This window comes from Thamnophis sirtalis, unplaced genomic scaffold (genome assembly GCF_051295495.1).
Source record: "Thamnophis sirtalis isolate CommonGarterSnake01/CBP01778 unplaced genomic scaffold, rThaSir2_p1.2 scaffold_10, whole genome shotgun sequence".
Lineage (NCBI taxonomy): Eukaryota > Metazoa > Chordata > Lepidosauria > Squamata > Natricidae > Thamnophis > Thamnophis sirtalis.
In genome coordinates this window covers 12528486-12551030 of record NW_028261390.1, presented here as the reverse complement: position 1 = coordinate 12551030, position 22545 = coordinate 12528486, and positions in this window count along the sequence as shown.

Sequence of the window (22545 nt, the reverse complement as noted above, 5' to 3'; positions counted from 1 at the left end):
CAAACAGGCACGCAATCAGAATGATCACCATGGTATAATATAAATATAATGTGCAAATAAAACAGACTTCCAGGTAAAGGAGAAGGCCATGATTCAGCTTCTTTCTTTTAGAAAACCACACCGCTCAATAGCAGCAGCTGATAAAAGAAAAGGAAGCCAATAATTACCAAAGGCAAGGAAAGCAAATATGTTTTTCCTTCATTATGGCCCTGTCCCCACAAAGCACATGTCATTTTCAGAAAAAATGGAATTTTCCTCCTGAGCACAATAGAAAGGTGTTAAACACCTCCTTCCTTCTAATCTTAGTTATCCTATCCTAGATATCCATTCCTTCAGCTGACATTGCTGGTGGTTTTTTTTAATTACAACAATAAACACAAGGACATATAGATCATCTCCTTTGGCACTTATAAATCTAGAAATAAAGGGAATCTCAATCAGGAAATCCATAAATCTAATGTGTGTGTGTGTGTGTGTGTATACAGAATAATGGTGCAATAGAAACCTTGCCTGGAAATAGTCAATCACTAGTAGTCACATTTATGCTATAGTATTTAGCAATAGCACTTAGACTTATGTACCGCTTCACAGTGTTTTACAGGCCTCTCTAAGCAGTTTACAGAGTCAGCATATTGCCCCCAACAATTTGGGCCCTTGGAAGGCTGAGTCAACCTTGAGCATTGAGAATCAAACAGTGGAATGACGAGTTAGCCTGCAATAGCACATATAAACTGCTTTATAGCCCTCTCTAAGCAGTTTACAGAGTCCGTATATTTCCCCCAACAATTTGGGTCCTCATTTTACCCACCTTGGAAGGATGGAAGTCAACCTTGAGCCTGGTGAGTTTTGAATTGCCAAATTGCAGTCAGTCAGCAGAAGTAGCCTGCAGTACTGCATTCTAACCACCGCGCCACTCAGCACATCTGAAATTTATTGCCCTGCTGGGTGGGAACTTAAGGCAGGAATTCCAAGTTGCTTTGTCAAGGGGGAAGGATGTAATTTGATGGAAAATGTGTGCCTCCTATATAGAGGTTAATTGGATCTCCAGTTAAAAAGATCTCAGTGGTTTGTTATTCCCAGTCTGAATAGAGAATGCTGGGTATGGTAGCCAAATAATATGACTTATTATAGTGGGTCCGCCTTTGGAATGCTCACATGCTACTTTATTACCCTAATTGACAAACCGCAATAGTTCACACAACACACCAAAGGCAAGCAAAACAAATTACATTATGGTGTAGAACTAAGTTCTTGTATTCCATTCGTAAAATCAAAGATTTGGAAGGAGGAATCCAAATGAAACCATCCACAAATGAGACACTGACCATCTTTCTTGTACTAGAGCAGGGGTCTCCAACCTTGGCAACTTTAAAACCTGTGGACTTCAACTCCCAGCAAAGCTGGCTGAGGGACTCTGGAAGGTGAAGTCCACAAGTCTTAAAAGCTGCCAAGGTTGGAGACCCCTGCAGTAGAAGACATCCTTGAAAGGGAAGCTCAGTGACAGCATGCTATTATAACCCCCTCTCCAGACAGATCTATTTCATGTCACTATTTTTAACGCAGAAAATGTAAGCCTTATGTTGAATGACAAAGGCACTCCGACTACATGTTTGCTTGCAATATAGACGATGGAGAAATAGCAAACAGTAGCTGCAGAAATTTGGACGAGGGAATTAATGAGGTGGAAGAGGTTGGCACGAGATAGGAATGGCACACATTACGTCAAATAGCTCAGGCAATGCAAAATTGGATCCTCTCCATGGCAAACGTTGAGAGCAACCAACCATGTTAAGACAAGGTTCTTATTTGTAAACTTTTGCCAGGGCTTTCCCTAGCCAGCCGTCGGAAGGGGCCTGTCACATGAATTAGTCATTGAAATAGCATGTCGCTTTAACCCAAATTTGGAGAGAGAAACTAAATAGGCTAATCTGAACGGCTAAATTCAGGTTCTTAGATTCATAGCGAAGATACGCCCTCTTTAGTGACAGGTGCTCTGACTGACCCAGATATAAAACTCAAATCGTTTTTAAAATGCCGGCCAGCACTGACTGACACATATGGAGAACCACCTTCCCATCTTGTTACACACTCCAAATGTATACACAATAGTGTATGGTGAAGGAATGCTCAGCTTTGCCAGGAAAGATGAAGCATTGTTTCATCCATTGATTGGAACTGGGGGAAAAGCTTTTTGTGTGTGTGTGTGTGTGTGTGTGTGTTGTATTTTAGGCAGATGTGTTATAATACAGCACAGGTTCGAATCCCAATAAGGGTATGGCTAGCTGATGAGAGCTAAATGGCTTGAAATAGATCTATTCTAGTCTCCCTTTATTTATTTATCAGCACAAATACAACACAAATGTAACAAAGACAACAGAAAAATATTGGGTTTCTGTCGTGATGGACTCTTGTGACGAGCCGATTGACAGATAATGGAAGCAGTTAGCTTCCTCCCACATTTGGGCATACCAGGGGTTGTGACACTAAATTACTTACACACACACACACACACACACACCCAGGCAGAAAAACCATTTTTGTGTTGCATTTTTGCTGATAAATAAATGAAGGGGGACTAATATAGATGTATTTCAAGTTATTTAGCTCTTGTTAGCCATACCCTGGTTCGAATCCCAGTAAGGGTATGGCGGGCGGATGAGAGCTAAATAGCTTGAAATAGTCCCCTTTCATTTATTTATCAGCAAAAATGCAACACACAAAACACACACACACAATTATAATTATTTAGCTTTTAGAATCTGTTAGAGTTGGAAGGTATCTTATAGGTCATCTAGTCCACACACACACACCCGCTCAAGCCATTCTGACAAATGGCAGTCCAATCTCTTCTTGAAAGTCTCAAGTGATGAAGCTCTCACAACTTCCGAAGGCAACTTCTGTTCCATTGGTTGATTGTTCTCACTGTCAGAAAGTTCCTCCTTGTTTCTAGGTTGAATCTCTCCTTGGTCAGTTTCCATCCATTATTCCTTGTCTGACCTTCAGGTGCTTTGGAAAATAGCTTGACCCCTTCCTCTCTGTGGCAGTCCCTCAAATATTGGAAGACTGCTGTCATGTCTCCCCTGGTCCTTCTCTTCACTAGACTAACCATGCCCAGTTCTTGCAACTGTTCTTCATATGTTTTAGCCTTCAGTCCCCTAATCATCTTGGTTTTAATGTGTACACTTGTCAGAGTCCCTCTAAGGGAGATGGGCATTTAAGAAGTTTTATAAGCAAACAAACAAACAAACACATTCTTCCTATTGTTAAAAAGTTAAGATGTTTAATAACATGTGGTTTGTTTCTCTCAGGACTTTCTAGACAGAATGTTCTCCCTACAATAACATTTCTGATTTGGTTGCTAAACATGCATCAGAAACAGTCATGCACCAATTTCAGCCAATGCTTCCTGATAAGCAGGCTCCAGAAATTCAAAGGCAGGATGAGATTAATTACCAACTACTTGGATTCTCGGTAAAATTCGATAAGAGAGCTGGGCGATTGAAGAATAGAAAATTCCTTCTTCAATAGCCCTCTGCTTAAGTGACGGGGTGCTACTGGATTCATTCCTTGAGGACACATTTGTAATGCCTTCTTCCAATTTTCCAATTGTGTGGCTTGGTAATGCAAGTCTGGTTAAAAAAATCACAATCACTTCATTTATTAAGAAGTTGAAACAGATGCTATGGTTCCCTCTTTCTGAGGAGTGGCCAATATTTTTCTTTTTCTTTTTTTAGCAGATTTTTTTATTATTTTTTTCTTTTCTACAATGCCTTACAGTCATTATATCAACATTGTTATGTCATCATACCTGTACATGTATATAATATTTCGCTTCTATATTTACACACCTTTATACACAGTTCTATATATATTTATATATATTGTTTTTTTGGCTTAATTAATTTTATTCTTGTTTTGCAGCCGTTTGTACCAATTGTTCCAAATTTCATAATATTCCGGCTCTTCTTTATCTTTTAATTTCAGTGTTAATTTGTCCATCTCTGCACAATCCCCCCCAAAAATTTTTTATCACTAATTCGTCCGAGGGGTATTATTTTGTTTCCAGCATTGGGCAAATGCTATTCTAGCTGTAGTTAGCAGATGTGTTAATATGTACTTTGATTATTCCCAGCAGAAAGATTTCGGGTTTGTATTTTATCTGTTCTGTAATTTCTTGCACCCATTTCCAAATTTTTGTCCAATATTTTTGTGTTTCCGGGCAGGTCCACCATATGTGATAAAAAGTCCCTTGTACTTTTTTACACTTCCAGCAGGTCGGCTTCATGTTTGGGTACATTTTAGCCAATCTTGTTGGTGATAAATGCCAACGATAAAACATTTTGTATATATTTTCTTTAAGTGCTGCTGATCGTGTTAGTTTATAATTTGTGTTCCAAATTCTAGGAGTGGCCAATATTTTTCAATCTTTTCCAAATATTTTTTTTGGGGGGGGGGTCTATGTTGGTCGTACAACAACCCAACTGGGAAAGAGCCAGAATAGACTCACCCAGGCCAGTCACAAAACTGGCAACAGAAGAGATTGCCTTACTGTCAACAGCATTCAGTTATCCCGAGGAGGTGTGTGCGTCTTCTCCAATCAGAGCTTTTCCTGCTGATCCTACCCCCTTTCAAACTTCATGCCAAACATAGAGTGTTTCCCCGAGGCCAAAATATTCCGTTGAGGCAGCTGGCACGTTGCTCATAGGATTACTGAACTGCAAAAGTTTAAAAATCCCCTCCAAAAGTTAAAAAACAAAAACAAAACAAGAACAGCAGGATAAGTTTCCATCTTAGAATCAAAACAAGCAACCCACACATTCACTTAGAGCTAAACAACCAAGGTCACTGACTGAGATGAGTCAAGTGTCCACACAGCCTGAGGTGTGAACACAGGGGGAAAAAAGTATCTCTGGCTGGCATCTTATTGGCACCTTCTACACAGAGAGCCTGCGTTTCTCCTGGATGGCTCCTTACCCTTTCAGTCCTGTGCTGTCAATCTAGATCACGGGTGTCAAACTGGTGGTGTCACATTGCCATCATGTGAGGAATAGCAACGTTTTTTTCCCTTCGCGGATTGGGGGGGGGGCATGGCCTGCACATGACGCATCCAGCCTGCGAGCCGCCACTTTTACTCTCTGCTTTCTAGACAGGTGTTTCTGTTGAAAGAAATGTCCTTCTGGGTTCAGCTCCAAGTGGGGAAGAAGACACTGGAGACATGGAGGCTGCTTGGAAAGATGGTTTATTGTTGGACAGGGCCACATGGCCTGTACAGAAAAGGTGATCACATGTTTCAATGTTGATGGAGAAGAAGAGAGAAGGGCTGAGGAAGGGGCTTGCTAGGCTTTTTATACCCTGTTTAGTCCCACTTCTCTGTTTCCTGTTCCTGTGTAAGAAATGTATTTTGACTGGTTGTCAGACACCCATGGTGCCATGCAGGGGGCTACTCTCTAGGCTGTGATGAGTTCTCAGTTGCCTTGTGGTCAGTTGAGTAATATCCCTTTCCGCTACAGCTGCAGTGAGGAGAAGTCTTTATTATGTAAAGTGGGCTGGCCTGGCCATCTTAATGGCCCATTAGCTGGGGATGGGCAGAAAGCTATAGGCAACTATTCTGTCTTTTAAAACATGTTTCTTTTCACATCCAGAGAAATATTCTGCCTTTTCAATATTTCCTAGGATATTTCGTTTTTCTGGGAGAGGGCTGGATGATAACTTCCCACATTTCTAAACAACATCCATCTTAACATATATGGACTTCAACTCCCAGAATCCCCCCAGGCAGTGATATGTACAGCCTTTAAACAGAATGGTTTTTTTTTTTAATTCTGATAAACTGTAGTTAAAGGAAGCTCTGGGCCTGAATAACCAATCTCACCCAAGACCTCTTGGTAATAACGTTCTTACACTTTGAGGGGCACTTCGAAACATCACTGAATTGCCTCTCTTGAGTTGGTTGTTCAAAGTGTCATCTCTCTTGAGGGCTGCATGCAGCTGCCGCGAGGTCGTTCCCTGATGTTTTGACCTATGCTGGCCACCAGGGGGCAAGCATTATATAATCATTGGGGCTGTTGAGCTGAAATTAGCCAGAACTTATTCTATGAGATTTAAATCTACTACCAGAAATCTTCTACTAGCAATTGCAGGAAGGGATGCATAGAATCTACCCAAATAACATATATATGTTATTGGCAATGTGTCAAAAGCGGGCATTATATACAATGCCTAGGAAATCTATAGAATGTGTTATGTTTTTAGGCAAACCATGAAATGTATTGATTACTTCAGTATGTATTCTCGTTAGTCCTTAGACTTCTGCAAGAAGGGCGTGGCACAAGCAGTCTCTTTTATAATCAGGAGGGGATCTTAATGAGCAACAGCTGAGCGTAATTACCTCCTGTAGTTACGTAGTTGTTCTTGACGCCAAGTAGCCCTTCGACGGCGTGCATCCCGGAACAACTCACAGGTGGTATCTGGATCATTCTCTCTTGTCTCCTCCCCACTGATCCAAGGCTCAGGCGCCACCTGGTGACCAACCAGTCTCTCTGCGCCCTGCTCAGAGTCGGAACCCTGTCCAGGGTCCTCCGCATCCTCCAGGGCCGACTCATAAGACCCCTCGCTGTCGGAGTCTGGGGGCAGCTCCAACGGCTCCTGCTGGGCCACAACACTTTCCCTAGGCATTTTATATAATACCTCGGCATTAGGCAGAATAACAATAACTGTTTAGGTAAAGGGTTTAGAGTTAGGGTTAGGGATAGGGCTGGTATTGTATTCTGATTGGTTGTCAGACCCGCATGGGGCTATGCAGGGGCAACTCTCTAGGCTGTGTTTTGAGTCCAGGTTTGGTTGAGCATTGCTTCTTCCCAGGTGCCCTGTGGTGAGATGGGGAAAAAGGGCTAATACTATCATGCCTTAATCCTATCAGCCTGGGGGGGAGATCTTTGTTATGTAGAATAGACTGGCTCAGGCTTTTTCAATGGCCCATTGACAAAGGTGAGGGCTATGAAGTGTGAGTCTGCTTCCTGCCTAAAAATACGTTTCTCCATTTCTGATCCAGGGAAATATAATATTCTGCCTTTTCAATATTTCCGAGGATATTTCATTTTTCTACGAGAGGGCTGGGTGCTAACTTCCTACACTAACAAGGTTGTTAAGTGAACCTGTCTTCCCCAAGGACTCTCTCTATCAGAGGGTCACAGAAGGAAATCACGTGACCCCGGGACACTGCAGCGGTCATAAATATGAGCCAGTTGCCAAATGGCGGAATTTCGATCTCATGACCATAGGGATATGGCAATGGCTGTTAAGTGTGAAAAACGGTCATAAATCCCTTGTCCCAGGGCCATTATAATTTCAAATGGTCCCTAAAGAAAAGCTTGTAAGTCGTGGGCTACCTGTAGTCATTTCAATGTAGAGCAAAGCTCTTGTATTTACTCTTTGTTCCCTGCAGATGGTGCTCTCGATTACATCTGGATTCTAGGAAAAAATTCCTTAGGGGAGGGATGTCAAACTTGATTTCATTGAGGGATGCATCAGGGTTGTGTTTGACCTTGGTGGGCCAGGGTGGGCGTGGCCATGGTGGGCGTGGCCAGCTCAACAGCACTCATGTTGGGGGGGGGTGCCTGTGGGCCCCAAGCGCCAGAGAAAATGGAGTCCCGAGCTCCATTTTCAGCTGTGACGGCCATCTACAGCCGTCTGCCAGCAAAAGCGGAGGTCGCGGCCTCCCTGAGCTTCGTTTTTGCTGGCAGAGGCACCGCAGGCCAGTCTTTTGCTATTTCCGGACCAGCCCCATGGGCTAGATCAAAGCACCCCATGGGCCAGATCTGGCCCCAGGGCCTTGACACCCCTGCCTTAGGGATTTGGTTAGTTCCAGTTGTGGTTATCTGAGAATTCTGGGATTTGAAGTCCACACATCTTAAATTTGCTAAGGCTGAAAAACACTGTGCTAATAGCTCTCAATATGTCACCTACATACAGAATACAAATGTTAAACATTGCCTACTTAGAGAAATAAAAATAACGTCAATCCATTCGAAGCAACAAGGTCTAAAACCAGTACCATATGAATATCTAAAAACATTTCACAGATGCCTATTTCTCTTGCAATTATGGATCTATAAGAATCCTGCCCAAATCTGTCACACCAGTAGCTAGGCTAGGATCACGTGCAGTACTACTGTAGGCCACCAGGGGCTACCACTGACCTTTGCAAAGAAATGCTTCTCTAATGGAGAATTTGCCCTATTCTTTTGTGTTAAGAGAGGTGTATGGTGTTGCTTTTGCGGGATTTGACAAAAAAAATGACAACTATTTTTTTCCCTTTTAATAACATTTGCTACTTAGAAAATGTGCTATTTGTATTCCTTCTGGTTCTTTGCCACCGCAGACTGCTTTTTCCTCCAACAAAATGTGAGAGGTGGTATTTTGCCTAGCACAACAGCCCTTTGATAGCAAGGTGGGATTAGAACTCCATTGATTGATTGTTTATAGAAATAATCCGCAGCTCAACCTATCAGTCAGTTTGGTGTAGTGGTTAAGGTGCTGGCCTAACAACCAGGATACTGTGAGTTCTAATCCCAGCCATGAAAACCAGATGAGAGACTTTGGGCCACTGGCTCAGCCCACCTCACAGGGTTGTTGTTGTGATGGAGTAAATAAGAGGAGGACAGAGTATTAAGCATATCTGCTGCCTTGAGTTATTTATGAAATAATAAAGGCAGGAGAAAAAAATCAAAGATGTTGATGTTGATTTTATTTATTTTATTTAAAGAAATGAATGCTAGTCTGGGGAAAAAGATGGCATCTTGCAGTGGTGGGTTGCTAACCGGTTTACTACAGGTTTGCTCATGGTTGCCACTGGTGGGTTCCAGATCCCATTGTAAGCGGTATGGTGCAATGGGGGCAGGCATCCACCACATGAATGCACGCAGCACGCACATGCGTACTTACCGCCCGCCATTTTGAATGCATTTAAAACACATCGGCCCAGGTTTTTGTTGTTGTTGCTGTTGTAGGACAAGAAGCAGGGCTGGGTAGCTTCCGGCATTACTGCCAGTTCGGTGCGCAAATTTTTTTGCTCTGCACGCATGTGCATTTGCACCTAAAAAAGTCTGGGCATGCACACAACATTAAAAGGGGGGGGGGAGTACATTTTTGCAATGAAGATTGTTCTGCGCATACACAGAGCCGAAAATCAAGATGGCGCCGCCGATGATAGAATGGGTTCGGGGGGCGTGGCAAGCCAAGTTACTACCGACTTGGCCGAACTGGTCCGAACTGGTAGGAACCCACCTCTGACAAGAAGCAATGGATGGTAACTGATCAAAGAGAGATCCAACCTAGAAATAAGGAGAAATTGCCTGCCAGTGAGAACAGTTAAGCAGTGGAACAGTTTGCCTCCAGAAGGTGTGGATCAGGGGTGGGTTCCTGCCAGTTCTAACCTCTTCTATAGAAGAGGTTCCACAAATCTGCAGTGCCGTTTAGAACCAGTTCCAGCTCCCTCCTCCCGCCCGTCCCCACATCATCAAGATGAAGAGCGAGAGGAGGAATTCTGGGAGTTGAAGTCCACAAGCCTTAAAGGTGTCAAGTTTGAACACCCCTGGGGTTTTTTTCTAAAGGGTTAGGGGTGCAAAGGTCTTGTAACTTGACAGCTTTAAGACTTGCACACTTCAATGCCAGAGTTCCTGAGCCAACATGACTGAAGGAGGAATTCTGGGAGTTGAAGTCCACAAGTCTTAAAACTGTCAAGTTTGAACACCCCTGAGGTTTTTTTTTTCTAAAGGGTTGGGGTGCAAAGGTCTTGTAACTTGACAACTGTAAGACATGCGTGCTTCAAATGCCAGAGTTTCTGAGTCAACATTTTGGTTGCTAAGCAAGAGCGTTGTTAAGTGAGTTTCACCACATTTTACAAATTGACCACACCCACCCGGTCACATGGCTGACAAGCCACTCCTACCCAGTCACATGGCTGACAAACCACTCCCACCCAGTCACATGGCTGACAAGCCACTCCCACAAAGCAGGCCACACCTACAGAAGAGGTTCTAAAAAAATTTGAAACCCACCACTGGTGTGGATGCTCCATTGCTGGAGGTTTTCAAGGAGAGATTGGATAGCCATATGTTTGAAATAGTGTAGGGTTTCCTGCTTGAGCAGCTGGTTGGGCTAGAAAACTTCTAAGGTCCCTTCCAACTCTGTTATTCTGTTTTTTTCCTGGGCTAAGTTGTTGTTTATCAATAAGCTGCCAACTGACTATCCTCTCAGCTCTTGGTTGTTGACATTTGATCCTCCCTTCTGTTCTTTTTAGAGCCTCCCCAGAGGCTTTCACAGATCTTAAGGCAGGCAACACCCAGAGATCATCTCCACCGTGAGATCAGAATGGTAGCCGAGGATTCTAGTAAAGGTTGCAGTTTATCTGTCATCACCACTCATCTCAAAGCTTTGACGGGCCCTTGCAAAAGAAATCAGGGGATGTCTTGTGCTAGACAAGGTAACATTGAATGTATATTCGATTCATATCCTGCCTTTCCTTGAGGAGGGAATAGCAGAGAATAGCAGAGTTGCCATGGGTGGGATGTTTATGGTTGTTTTACATTGTGAAATGTTAAAAGTTGTGTTGGAAGAAATGTCCTTCTGGGTTCAGTTCCAAGTGGGGGGAAAGACACTGGAGACATGGAGGCTGCTTGGAAAGACGGTTTAATGGTGGACAGGATCACATGGCTTGAGCTCCTGAACAGGAAAGTGGGATCACATGCTTCCAGATGTTGGATGAAGAAGAAAAAGAGAAAGCCCCAAAATTCCTGGCTTTATACTCTCTGTTCGGGCCCACCTCTCTGTTTCCTGTTCCTGTGTAAGAAAATGTATTCTGATTGGTTGTCAGACTCCCATGGGGCCATGCAAGCGCAACTCTATAGGCTATGTTTTGAGTCCAAGTTTGAGTTTTCAGATGCCATGTGGTGAGTTTCTGTGGAAGGCTAATCCTACCTTTATTATGTAAAGTAGACTATCTCAGGCTTTCATGGCTCATTGACAAAGGGGAGTAGGCAGGAAGCTGCAGGTGGTTACTTTGTCTTTGAAAACATACTTCTCCCTTTTCACATCCAGGGAAATATAATATTCCGCCTTCTTAATATTTCCCAAAATATTTCAGTTTTCTAGCAGTTCCTACAGTTGTAAGACTCATGTGTGAGTTGTGCAGCCATATAAATTTATTTAGTAAATAGATAATGCTCCTTCCTCTCTTTTTGTAAAAAAAAATTCCTGTGTGAGGTCAGTTGCAGTGAGAGTGAATAACTGGCACAAAGTTACTCAGTGAGTATATGTATATGTATATGTATATGTATATGTATATGTATATGTATATGTATATGTATATGTATATGTATATGTATATGTATATGTATATGTATATGTATATGTATATGTATATGTATTGCATTTTTGCTGATAAATAAATAAAGGGAGACTAGTATAGATCTATTTCAAGCTATTTAGCTCTCATCAGCTAGTCATACCCTTACTGGGAATCGAACCTGGGCTGTATTACATATCAGGCAGTTATATTAGCCACTAAGCCACAGGCTCTCTTCCTTTATCAGCTAAGCCAGGGAATTAGGTATGTATTGTGTCACAACCCCTGGTATGCCCAAACATGGGAGGAAGCACACTGCTTCCTTTCTCTGTCTATCGGCTCATCACAAGAGACCATCACGACAGAAAGCCATTATATATATATACATGCCATGATTGAAATGTATCTGTCACTTTAAATGCTCAAGTGAGATACGATTGATGCTGTTGCTTTAATCAGCCATAAGAGGGAGTAGGAACTACTACTGTTTATTCCTGGTTGTTCCTGTATGTTCTCCGTGCTTGTTATTGGAGTTGAATACTGTATATTGGATGGTGGCTACTCTGTATGTTAGTTACCTGTCTACATGGTGAATCGTGAGTTGAGCATCTGTAAACCAATGTGTTGTATCATAGACGGTGTATATACTTATCGCTTGTTTTGGAGACTGTTTATCCTACTTTATTTTTGTTAAAACAAGTAAAGTTATCCTTGCTTTAACTTTGGCGGCTGTGATTGATAGTGTGACTATTCAGCGACACATTCCTTGCTACCTTCTGCTACTCAACTCTAGTCTCCAAAAGGAGATATACTTAATAAGAATTGATAGCCAAATCTGACCCTAGGCTCTGCCATAGTTTTTACCTTCCCAATAAGCAACAGAATTGGAAAATCATTTAAAAGCCGTTTATTAGGGTACCCTGATAAAGTGGGATCTCTCTATGAAAAACAAGAGAGAGAGAGAGAGAGAGGGAGGGAGGGAGGGAGGGAGGGAGGGAGGGAGGGAGGGAGGGAGGGAGAGAGAGAGAGAGAGAGAGAGAGAGAGAGAGAGAGAGAAAGAGAAAGAGAAAGAGAGAACCTTGAGCCCTGTGTTACATTCCTTTTTATAGTTACCACAACCAAGAAAATGCAAGAGGAAAGTTGATTGGACAGGATAAAAGTAACCGCCCCTTTGCATAGGAAATCAGTTGCAGGTAGTCAAACGTGTTGCATATTTGCATCCCATAATATCGCATCCCTTAATATTGTTAAAATGAGGTCTGACATCAGAAGGGGTGTACATTGTAAGGAAAAAGGTTGTTTTGGAGTTCACAAAAAGAGATAAACCAGACCTCAATTTGTACTAACAAACTTTTTCTTATCTGGAGCCAGTCTCCATCCTGTTTATCAGTTTAGGCATGTTAAAAGCTAACAAACCTGAACATCATTTTAAAAGAGAGAGAAAGTACATCAATTTAAAAATGCAAAGTAACTAAGTTAGTTAGCAAGTTACAAAATCCATGTCATGTGCCCCTCAGAATCGAGCTGCTGGCAGCCGGCAGAATCAGCCTGCAATACTTCATTCTAACCACTGCGCCACCACAGCTCTTATTCATTGAACTCTGCCTTTCTAGGCAATGTCTAATTACACAGCAAATACTATTGGCCTCCCTCTAACCACTTCTCAAGCCCGGTGAAAATGTTTGGGAGTCAACTGTATCCTTCCCCATCTTCTCATCCCCGTTGCACCCGGGGCCCTGGATCACTAGGGGGAAAGCCACAATTATAAGCCCATGAGACATACTTCCCCTTGCATGTGGAAGGAGCACTCGTGTGAATGAGTTATAGTGGATTCTGACCTGGGTTCATTTGATCCGAGAATCTGGCATTAACGAATGTCAAGTGATCCAGTGTCAAAACGTAGACCCGGCATTGCACGTGATCAAATTAGAAAAGAAAGCAGTTAGCAATAGCAATAGCAATAGCAGTTAGACTTATATACCGCTTCATAGGGCTTTCAGCCCTCTCTAAGCGGTTTACAGAGTCAGCATATCGCCCCCACAGTCTGGGTCCTCATTTCACCCACCTCGGAAGGATGGAAGGCTGAGTCAACCTTGAGCCGGTGAGATTAGAACCGCTGAACTGCAGATAACAGTCAGCTGAAGTGGCCTGCAGTACTGCACCCTAACCACTGCACCACCTCGGCTCTTAGGCATGGGAAGGGAGCTGCAACATTGAAATAAAATGGGAACCAGAGACATTGCCCTATAAAAGCATTTCTGCTTTCTGCTCAAATGCTGACTAAGACCGAGATTTGGAAGAACCGAGAGAAAAGGTTTAAATGAGAGGAGCTGCAACTGTGGAGACCTTTCAAGAAGTTCTTCCTCCAAGGATACATTGCTTTTTCTTTCATGAGAGCACCACCTGGGACTAACTTCCTGGACTAAGCTTCTCCTCTTCTACCTGAAGATGCAACACTGACCTTCAGACCATAGGGAGCCATCCTCTTTGGTAATTATATCTTCTGCTATGATTATGGCCTTTTGCGTAACGATAGCCTTGGGAAAGCATGCTAAATTCATTAAGCTATTTTAATATCTTAATATGTTAAATGTGTAGTAACTGTGAGAGGGATCTTGGCATCCTAGTGGACAACCATTTAAATAGGAGCCAGCCGTGTGCAGCAGCTGCCAAAAAAGCCAACTCAGTTCTAGGCTACATAAACAGAGGGACAGAATCAAGATTACGTGAAGTGTTAACACCACTTTATAATGCCTTGGTAAGGCCACACTTGGAATTCTGCATTCAGTTTTGTTCACCACGATGTAGAAAAGATGTGGAGACTCTGGAAAGAGTGCAGAGAAGAGCAACAAAGATGATTAGGGGACTGGAGACTAAAACATATGAAGAACGGTTGCAGGAACTGGGTATGTCTAGTTTAATAGAAAGAAGGACCAGGGGAGACATGATAGCAGTGTTTCAATATCTCAGGGGTTGCCACAAAGAAGAGGGAGTCAAGCTATTCTCCAAAGCACCTGAGGGCAGAACAAGAAGCAATGGGTGGAAACTAATTAAGGAGAGAAGCAACTTAGAACTGAGGAGAAATTTCCTGGCAGTTAGAACAATGAATCAGTGGAACAGCTTGCCTCCACAAGTTGTGAATGCCCCAACACTAGAAGTCTTTAAGAAGATGTTGGATAGCCATTTGTCTGAAAAAGTTTAGGGTTTCCTGCCTAGCCAGGGGGTTGGACTAGAAGACCTCCAAGGTCCCTTCCAACTCTGTTATTGTATTGTATTATATTGTAATTAATAATAATCTTAAATGTGTAATTAATAATCAATATCTTAAACATGTAATTAATAAAATGGATTTACTTGCCTAAGTAGGTTTACTAAATATGGAATCTATTCCGTGTTGTTAAACTGTTGCAATAGCAGTACTGTTAGCATAGTCCCAATTTGGATTAGGATTAACAAGTAATTCCAAGTAGCCATTTTTTTAAAGACAGCAAATACTGAACTACCAGAGGGGGATACACTGAGATGTGATGAGAACTATAAACTGATCCCCACATCTAGCTGTGGTCCTGACAATTGGAGAAAGTTAAGAAATATATTGAGAAGACGAAAAGAGAGTACTTCTAGAATATAAATGCTTCCAGTGGAGTGCCAGGATGTCTTTAGTTTAACAGTTTGCAATATTCAGTGCAGGCAGCAAAGTTGTTGGCAGAAGGGGGTCAAAAAAGTCAAGATGGTGTCCTTCACCTTGTGACACAAATTTAAAAAGTGGGGTTTCAGTCACAGAATGGACACCTCCTTAAGTTTTTTAAGGCCTGTGGATATTTTAGGCAACCAGAATGCCATCAAATATGAGCCATATGTAAACCAGGCCTCCAAGAATTTTTGAGCTTTTGTAAAACAATTAGCATGGAAAAATCAGATTGAGTTGAGCAAACTATACAAATAGAAGCCATGAAAAAATAAGCGAATGTACGCAGGATTAAGCATTTAATTATCAAAAAAAAATATTGATGCCCGGAAATGAATACCGCTAGGTTGTGTATTACTAAAAATGCCAAATAGTGTTCTCTTTTTCTTAAGCCCATGAATCACTGAAACCATGCAATGCTTTCAGAAATTTATGGTAGCCATGATATAAAAAAGACGTTGAGATTTTGGGAAAAAAAGTACAGAGAAGAACAACAAAGATGATTAAAGGATTGAAGGATAAAACATATAAAGAACGGTTGCAGGAATTGGGTATGTCTAGTCTAATGAAAAGAAGGACTAGGGGTGATATGATAGTGGTGTTCCAATATCTCAGGGGTTGCCACAACCCCTGAGATATTGGAACACCACTATCATATCACCCCTAGTCTTCCTTTTCATTAGACTAGAAGAGAGGAGTCAACCTATTTTCCAAAGCACCTGAAGGTAGGACAAGAAACAATGGATGGAAATTAATCAAGAACAGAAGCAACCTAGAATTAAGGAAAAATTTCCTGAAAGTTAGAACAATTAATCAGTGCAATGACTTGCTTCCAGAAGTTGTGGGTGCTCCAGCAGTGGAGGTTTTAAAGAAAAGATTGGACAACCATTGTCTGAAATGGTACAGGGTTTCCTGCTTGGTCGGGTGGGGGGTGGGGGTGTTGGACTAGAAGACCACCAAGGTCCCTCCCAATTCTGTTATTCTGAATTGCTGAAACTCTGTGTTTTTAATATATATCTAATTCCGAAAGCACTACATGGCTTCAGCAGTTTGTTAGATTGAGAAAGAACAAAGATGTCACCCATTTTTAGTAATAGGCAGTCTGTACAAGTCCTGACTTACATATAAATTCAAGTTAAAGACATATTTAGGAATGGGACTTGTTCTTAATCTGGGGACTGTCTATATTACTATGTTTGGTTCAGTTAAAACTGAGGCACACATGGCAAGTACCCTATGGATCAGTTTAACAGTCATACAAGGAAACTTAAAAGAGCTTGTTGTTGTTAGTTGCGAAGTCATGTCCAACCCATCGCAACCCCATGGACAACGTTCCTCCAGGTCCTCTACCATCCTCTGGAGTCCATCTAAGCTCACACTGACTGCTTCGGTGACTCCATCCAGCCACCTCCTTCTCTGTCGTTCCCCTCTTCTTTTGCCCTCAATCGTTCTCAGCATGAGGCTCTTCTCCAGTGAGTCCTTCCTTCTCATTAGGTGGCCAAAGTATTTGAGTTTCCTCTTCAGGATCTGGCCTTCTAAAGAGCAGTCAGGGTTGATCTCCTCTAGGACTGACCGCTTTGATCGCCTTGCTGTCCAAGGGACTCGCAGGAGTCTTCTCCAGCACCATACTTCAAATGCCTCAATTCTTTGGCACTCAGCCTTTCTTATGGTCCAGCTTTCACAGCCATATATTGCAACTGGGAAATCATAGCTTAAAAAAGAGCTTAAGGTTTGTTAAATACAACTTAATCCGTATTCGCAACAAACTTCTGAATGGACTTGCATGAAGTTTAAATAAAGCAGAATTGCTCCTGATACCAAGTAAAAAAGGGAGACCAGAAGATCAAGAGATGTAAAAGAAAAAAAAACAAAGACATTCTGAATGAACTCTGATGGGATTGAAAATATTTTCAGAATAGTTACGGGTGTACAGAAATGTGCCTCTGTGGAAAATGAACTCTGTCCCTGTTATTGATGTAATAGTCATTCAAAGCATGTAAACACAACTGATAATTGCCGATTCATTTCCATTGTGCTTGCTCATGCTTTTGTAATACTTCTTAGTCAGGCACAGAAGTTATCTAAAAAGAAACTTGCAGGATAATTTAATATTGAAGCATGTTTGGGAATGTGAGTTTTTGATTCTCTGAGAGTGCTTTTGATTCTCTCGAGCTGACAGATGGACAGCTGCACTTTGAAAATGGTAGAGATAGCATAGGTGACAAAAGGTAATATTGTCTGGTTCCTCCTACAGTAATGGAATATTTTTTTAAAAATTCAACTAAATAATATAACCTGAGATTTGATTACTATGTATGATATGTGGATTTGGTGCCTTTCATAGGATATGTTTTCCTCCAGAAAGTATTTTATGAAGGAAAAGTCATGAATGTTCTGGAGGAAAACTAAAAGCGGGAAATTATATCTGTTGAGGGATGAACCATTTTAACAAGTGTAATTATTATTATTATTATTTTTACATGTGATTTTAAGTTAGGTTTGCAGACTGGGAAATCCTGAAATTGACTCTGAAGTAATAGGGTTTGAAGCAGAAAATTATGTCTAGGTAGCTGTGGCTCAGTGGCTAAGATACTGAGCTTGTCGATCAGAAGGTCAGCAGTTCAGCGGTTTGAATCCCTAGCGCCGGGTAACGGGGTGAGCTCCCGTTACTTGTCCCAGCTTCTGCCAACCTAGCAGCTTGAAAGCACGTTAAAAATGCAAGTAGAAAAATATGGGCCACTTTGGTGGGAAAGTAACAGCCTTCCGTGTGCCTTCAGAGTTGAGCCATGTCGGCCACATGACCACAGAGACATCTTCAGATAGCGCTGGCTCTTTGGTTTAGAAACGGAGATGAGCACCATACCTTAGAGCCAGAAACGACTAGCACGCATGTGCGGGGGAACCTTTATCGTTTTAGATGTATTCTCTGTGGCATGAATATTCTTGAGCAGAGACAAAAAGCAAGGACATCTGAAAGAAAGGGAGAAAACAGGCAATTTGCTTTATATTGAATGAAAAAGGAACGAATGTAGGATTTAAGAAATTAATTTGTATGTAAACATGTTCCTATACACAATGTAAAATAATTGTGGTCAATGTGATGGTATCATTTAATATGTTAGATGTGTGGAGAAGGGCAATGCAATTGTAACCAACAAAGTACCAAGAATAAGCATAATTTCACAGATCGGCATAAAGCAGTATGATATTTTTGGAAGATATATTAATTAATACCTAAGCCACTAGGTTTTTATTTTTTTTAAATTTGATGGCTTACAAATTTGTAGTTATTGAGATATGAACTTTTAATAGTTATTTTATAGGGATTTTTAAAATAATGATGGAACAGTGAACTGCCCTGAATTGTGTTTAAGATGGGCAGCCATAAAATTTACGAAATAAATGAAAACACTGGGAGCCAGAATAAATTAAGATGGTGCTGTCAGAAAGCCATAGAATGAAGTCATAACATGAGAACATGTGTGAATGTATTTGAGGGATTGGGAAGAAGGATGTGCATATCAGATGCATGGCTTAAAATAAAATGATGAGAATCAGGTTTGGAAATAGGATTTGGCTTTGAACGTTTCTTTTTCCTACTACTCTTGTTAGTGTCTGAAAAGTACAATGGGGCAGCTCCCTAGGGAAGACTATACTATAAAATCTGGGGAAAGTGGAAAGAAAGAGAAGAAAAGGGTAACCAAAAACAAGGGGAATGGATATGACTACAGCAGTGATGGATGCACTGTTGAAGACCTGAAGAGTAGTTAGGTTGTTAATAGAGGATTTTACAAACAAGTAAATGAAATGTCAGCATGTGGTTATGGATTAACTCTTTGGCATAGTTAAGGTTGAAGGATGTTTAAATAACTGTAGTTCACTAAAAGTGGAGGTATAATGATGTCAATATGGTAAACATTTGAGTTAAGATATTTGAATTAATATGAATTAATGGAAGAGATGCACCAAAACATGTTGTAACCAGCTGATATACTTTTTTATATATATATATAATATATACCTGTGTTCTTTTTTTTTTTTTTTGGTGTGTGTGTGTTTTTGTTTTGTTTTTCTTCCCTGCCTTGTCTTTTCTTTTTTTTCTTTTTTTCTTTTTTTTGTTTTTTCTCTTTTTTTTATTTTTTTCTTTTCCCACTGGTGTGGGCATGTATTGTTTAAGATTATTATTATTATCAATATTTTTAAATAATAATTACAGTCAAATGAAAATGGATCTATGATGATGGTGATATGTATGAATATTTGAGTTAAAATGCTCGAGTTAACATGAGTTATGTTTGTTGACTGTGGAGGAGATGTACGAAAGTTTATTTGTGACCAACTGATACACTTTCTATAGCATGTAAAGAAAGATGTTGTACTTGTTTTAAATTAAAAATTAAAAAATTTTTAAATAAAAAAAGAGTAGTTAGGTTGGGAATAGATCATGAAGTCTCAGTGTGATGCTAAGAGTTGAACATAAATTGATGGCACACAATCAATCGGTCAATGGGTCCTCCTTGCAACCATTCTCTGTCTTTGAATTTGTACCTCATTAGAATAGAATAGAATAGAATAGAATAGAATAACAGTGTTGGAAGGGACCTTGGAGGTCTTCTAGTCCAACCCCCTGCTCAGGCAAGAAACCCTATACCATTTCAGACAAATGGTCGTCCAATCTCTTCTTTAAATCTTCCCATGTTCACAATTTCTGGAGGCAAGTTGTTCCACCAATTAATTATTCTGTCTGCCAGGAAATTTCTCCTTAGTTCTAGATTGCTTCACTCTTTGATTAGTTTCCTTCCGTTGCTTCATGTCTTGTCTTATTCTGCTTGATACTGATGGTTAAATAAAGAGTTGGAAATGGGGAAATGAAGAAAGTCAAGTCAATAATGTTACAGCCTTTCCTGATTACTGGGTTAAAGTTCTACCCATTCATGCCTGAGCTGGCAGAAAACTATCCGGGCGTGACACATGACACCCCATCCTTCCTTTATTGCTCATGTTTTTCAACACTGCAATCCTCCGTGTCTTTCCAGGTCAATGATGACAAAGTCCAACAGGTTTTATAAGCTTAGAGGCTGCCCTATCAGAAAAGAGAGAAACTGTTACTTAACAGTGATATAATTAAAGAAAACCTAAGTCCATCTTGCTCAGATCTAGACATGAGATTAAGGCAATACCCTGGTTTTTAAAAACGATGCTAACACTTAGTGACTGTTTGAAGTTACAACCAACCCAAAAAAAGAGGAGTTACAATCTGGAACTGAAATTCCGATGGTTCTCCCGTTCCCCACAGTCATGTGACCGCACTTTGGACACTTGGCAGATGTTTGCAAGGTCCTTGTGCTGTATTGTGAGGGATGAGAAGGCCTCTATTCTTCGGTTTAGAATGGGATTACAGAAGACTATGTCTAGGGCAACCAGACGTCATTTTTGGATCGGATCATCTGATGGGATTAGGCAAGGAGATCAACTGGGTTTTGAGTCTGCTCATGTCCAAAAGACGAGATGCAGCCTTCATTGTGTTTGTTAGATTTATTTTCCCCACCACACAGGAATGGGTGTGTTGCAGTGGTGGGTTTCAAAATTTTTTAGACCTCTTCTGTAGGTGTGGCCTGCTTTGTGGGAGTGGCTTGCCAACCATGTGACTGGGTGGGGGTGGCTTGCTGGCCATGTGCCTGGGTGGGCGTGGCCAACTTGTAAAATGCGGTGAAACTCACTTAACAACGCTCTTGCTTAGCAACCAAAATGTTGGCTCAGAAACTGGCATTTGAAGCACCCAAGTCTTAAAGCTGTCAAGTTACAAGACCCTTGCACCCCTAACCCTTTAGGAAAAAAAACCCCAGGGGTATTCAAACTTGACAGCTTTAAGACTTGTGGACTTCAATTCCCAGAATTCCTCCTCTCGCTCTTCATCTTGATGATGTGTGAATGGGTGGGAAGAGGGAGCTGGAACCGGTTCTAAACGGCACGGTAGATTTGTGGAACCTTTTCTATAGAAGAGGTTAGAACTGGCAGGAACCCACCCCTGGTGTGTTGTCTTGTCTGCAAGTCTACCATGCTCATATGAAGCTAACGACCCTTAACCCTTTTAGAGAAGATTGAAGATTGTCATAGAAGCGTGATGCCGAACCTATGGCACGCGTGTCACAGGTGGCGCACGGAGCCATATTTGCTGTTTTGCCAGCCATCAGCTCCAGTGCCCATGCGCTCACTGGCTAGCTGATTTTCAGCCTTCTGGCGGGCTGGGGGAGGCCGTTTTCTCTCTCCCCGGGCTTCAGGAAAGCCTCCGGAGACTGGGGAGGTGTCATGCACCCACATGAATGTGTGTGTGTGGGTCGTGCACGCATGTGCAGGTGAGCAAAGAGAATCGAATTGGTGTGGGCATTGGTGTGATATCGCACGCGCCCTCACAATTGTGGCACACCATAAGAAAAAGCTTTGCCATCACTGCCATAGAAGATTGTCTCAGCCCTAATCTCTGGGCAGCCAAGGGTCTTCATTCTGCCCCCTCATTTTCCTGCAGAATTACAAATCCCCTCTACCTGTTTTAGGAAAGAAAAGAAAAATGTGTTTGCGTGTGTGTTTTTTGGTGTCAGAACTGGTGTTCTTCTAATGGTATTATTGGCAGGTTGTTTATCTCCTTTGGCAATCATACATTTTGATCCCTTTCCCAGGTATGTCATGTAGACAAGTTCCAGTAGCTGTGGGACAGGATGAGACAGAGTCTTCCATGCACAGCAAAATATTGACATTTTGGCAGTGACAAACACTGTTTAAAAGTGGGATTTCCTATAAAGCAAGAATTGGAGGAAGTTAGCACTAATTTGCTCTGATAAGCACTTGGCAATGTTGTTATATGATGGGCGTGGGGGAGCGAACGCATTCAATTGAGGCTCTGTGTTGCCTTATTGTATGAAAGAATCACAGGGGAGTCCTTACATAATTCTGGGCAATTAGCTGTCCAATTTGTTTTTCTTGAAAAACTCGGGTGAGGGAGCAGCCATTAACAATAACCTTATTATTAATGTCAAGAAGGTAATGTATCAATCACTTTTATATATTTTTCTTTTTTTGCTGTCAATCCACAGAAAAAGAACCTTGCAGGTGTTTTTACAGCACGTTAAAATAGGTTCGTTTGCCTTCAATTTGTTTTGCAAGAGGGGTTTCAAACTGGATTTCTTCGAGGGCCAGATCGACATTGTAGTTCTCCTCTGTGGGCCTGCGTGGGGGAGGGAGGGGGAGATGCGATGGATGCTTCCTGCAGCACTTTACCTGTGAAGCACCCCCATGGCCCATTTTCGGCCTCCCCGGCCTCCAGCAGTACTCCAAAAACGGGCTGCACGGAGGCCCGTTTTGGCCGGCAGAGGTACCGCAGGCTGGTCCTTTGATATTTCCAGGCTGGCCCCGCAGGCTGGATTTAAGCACCCAGACTGCTAGCCTTGAGTTTGACATCCCGGCTTTATAAGCTCCTAGTCCCCTCCAAAGTAGACATTACTTTGCGTCGGAGGCA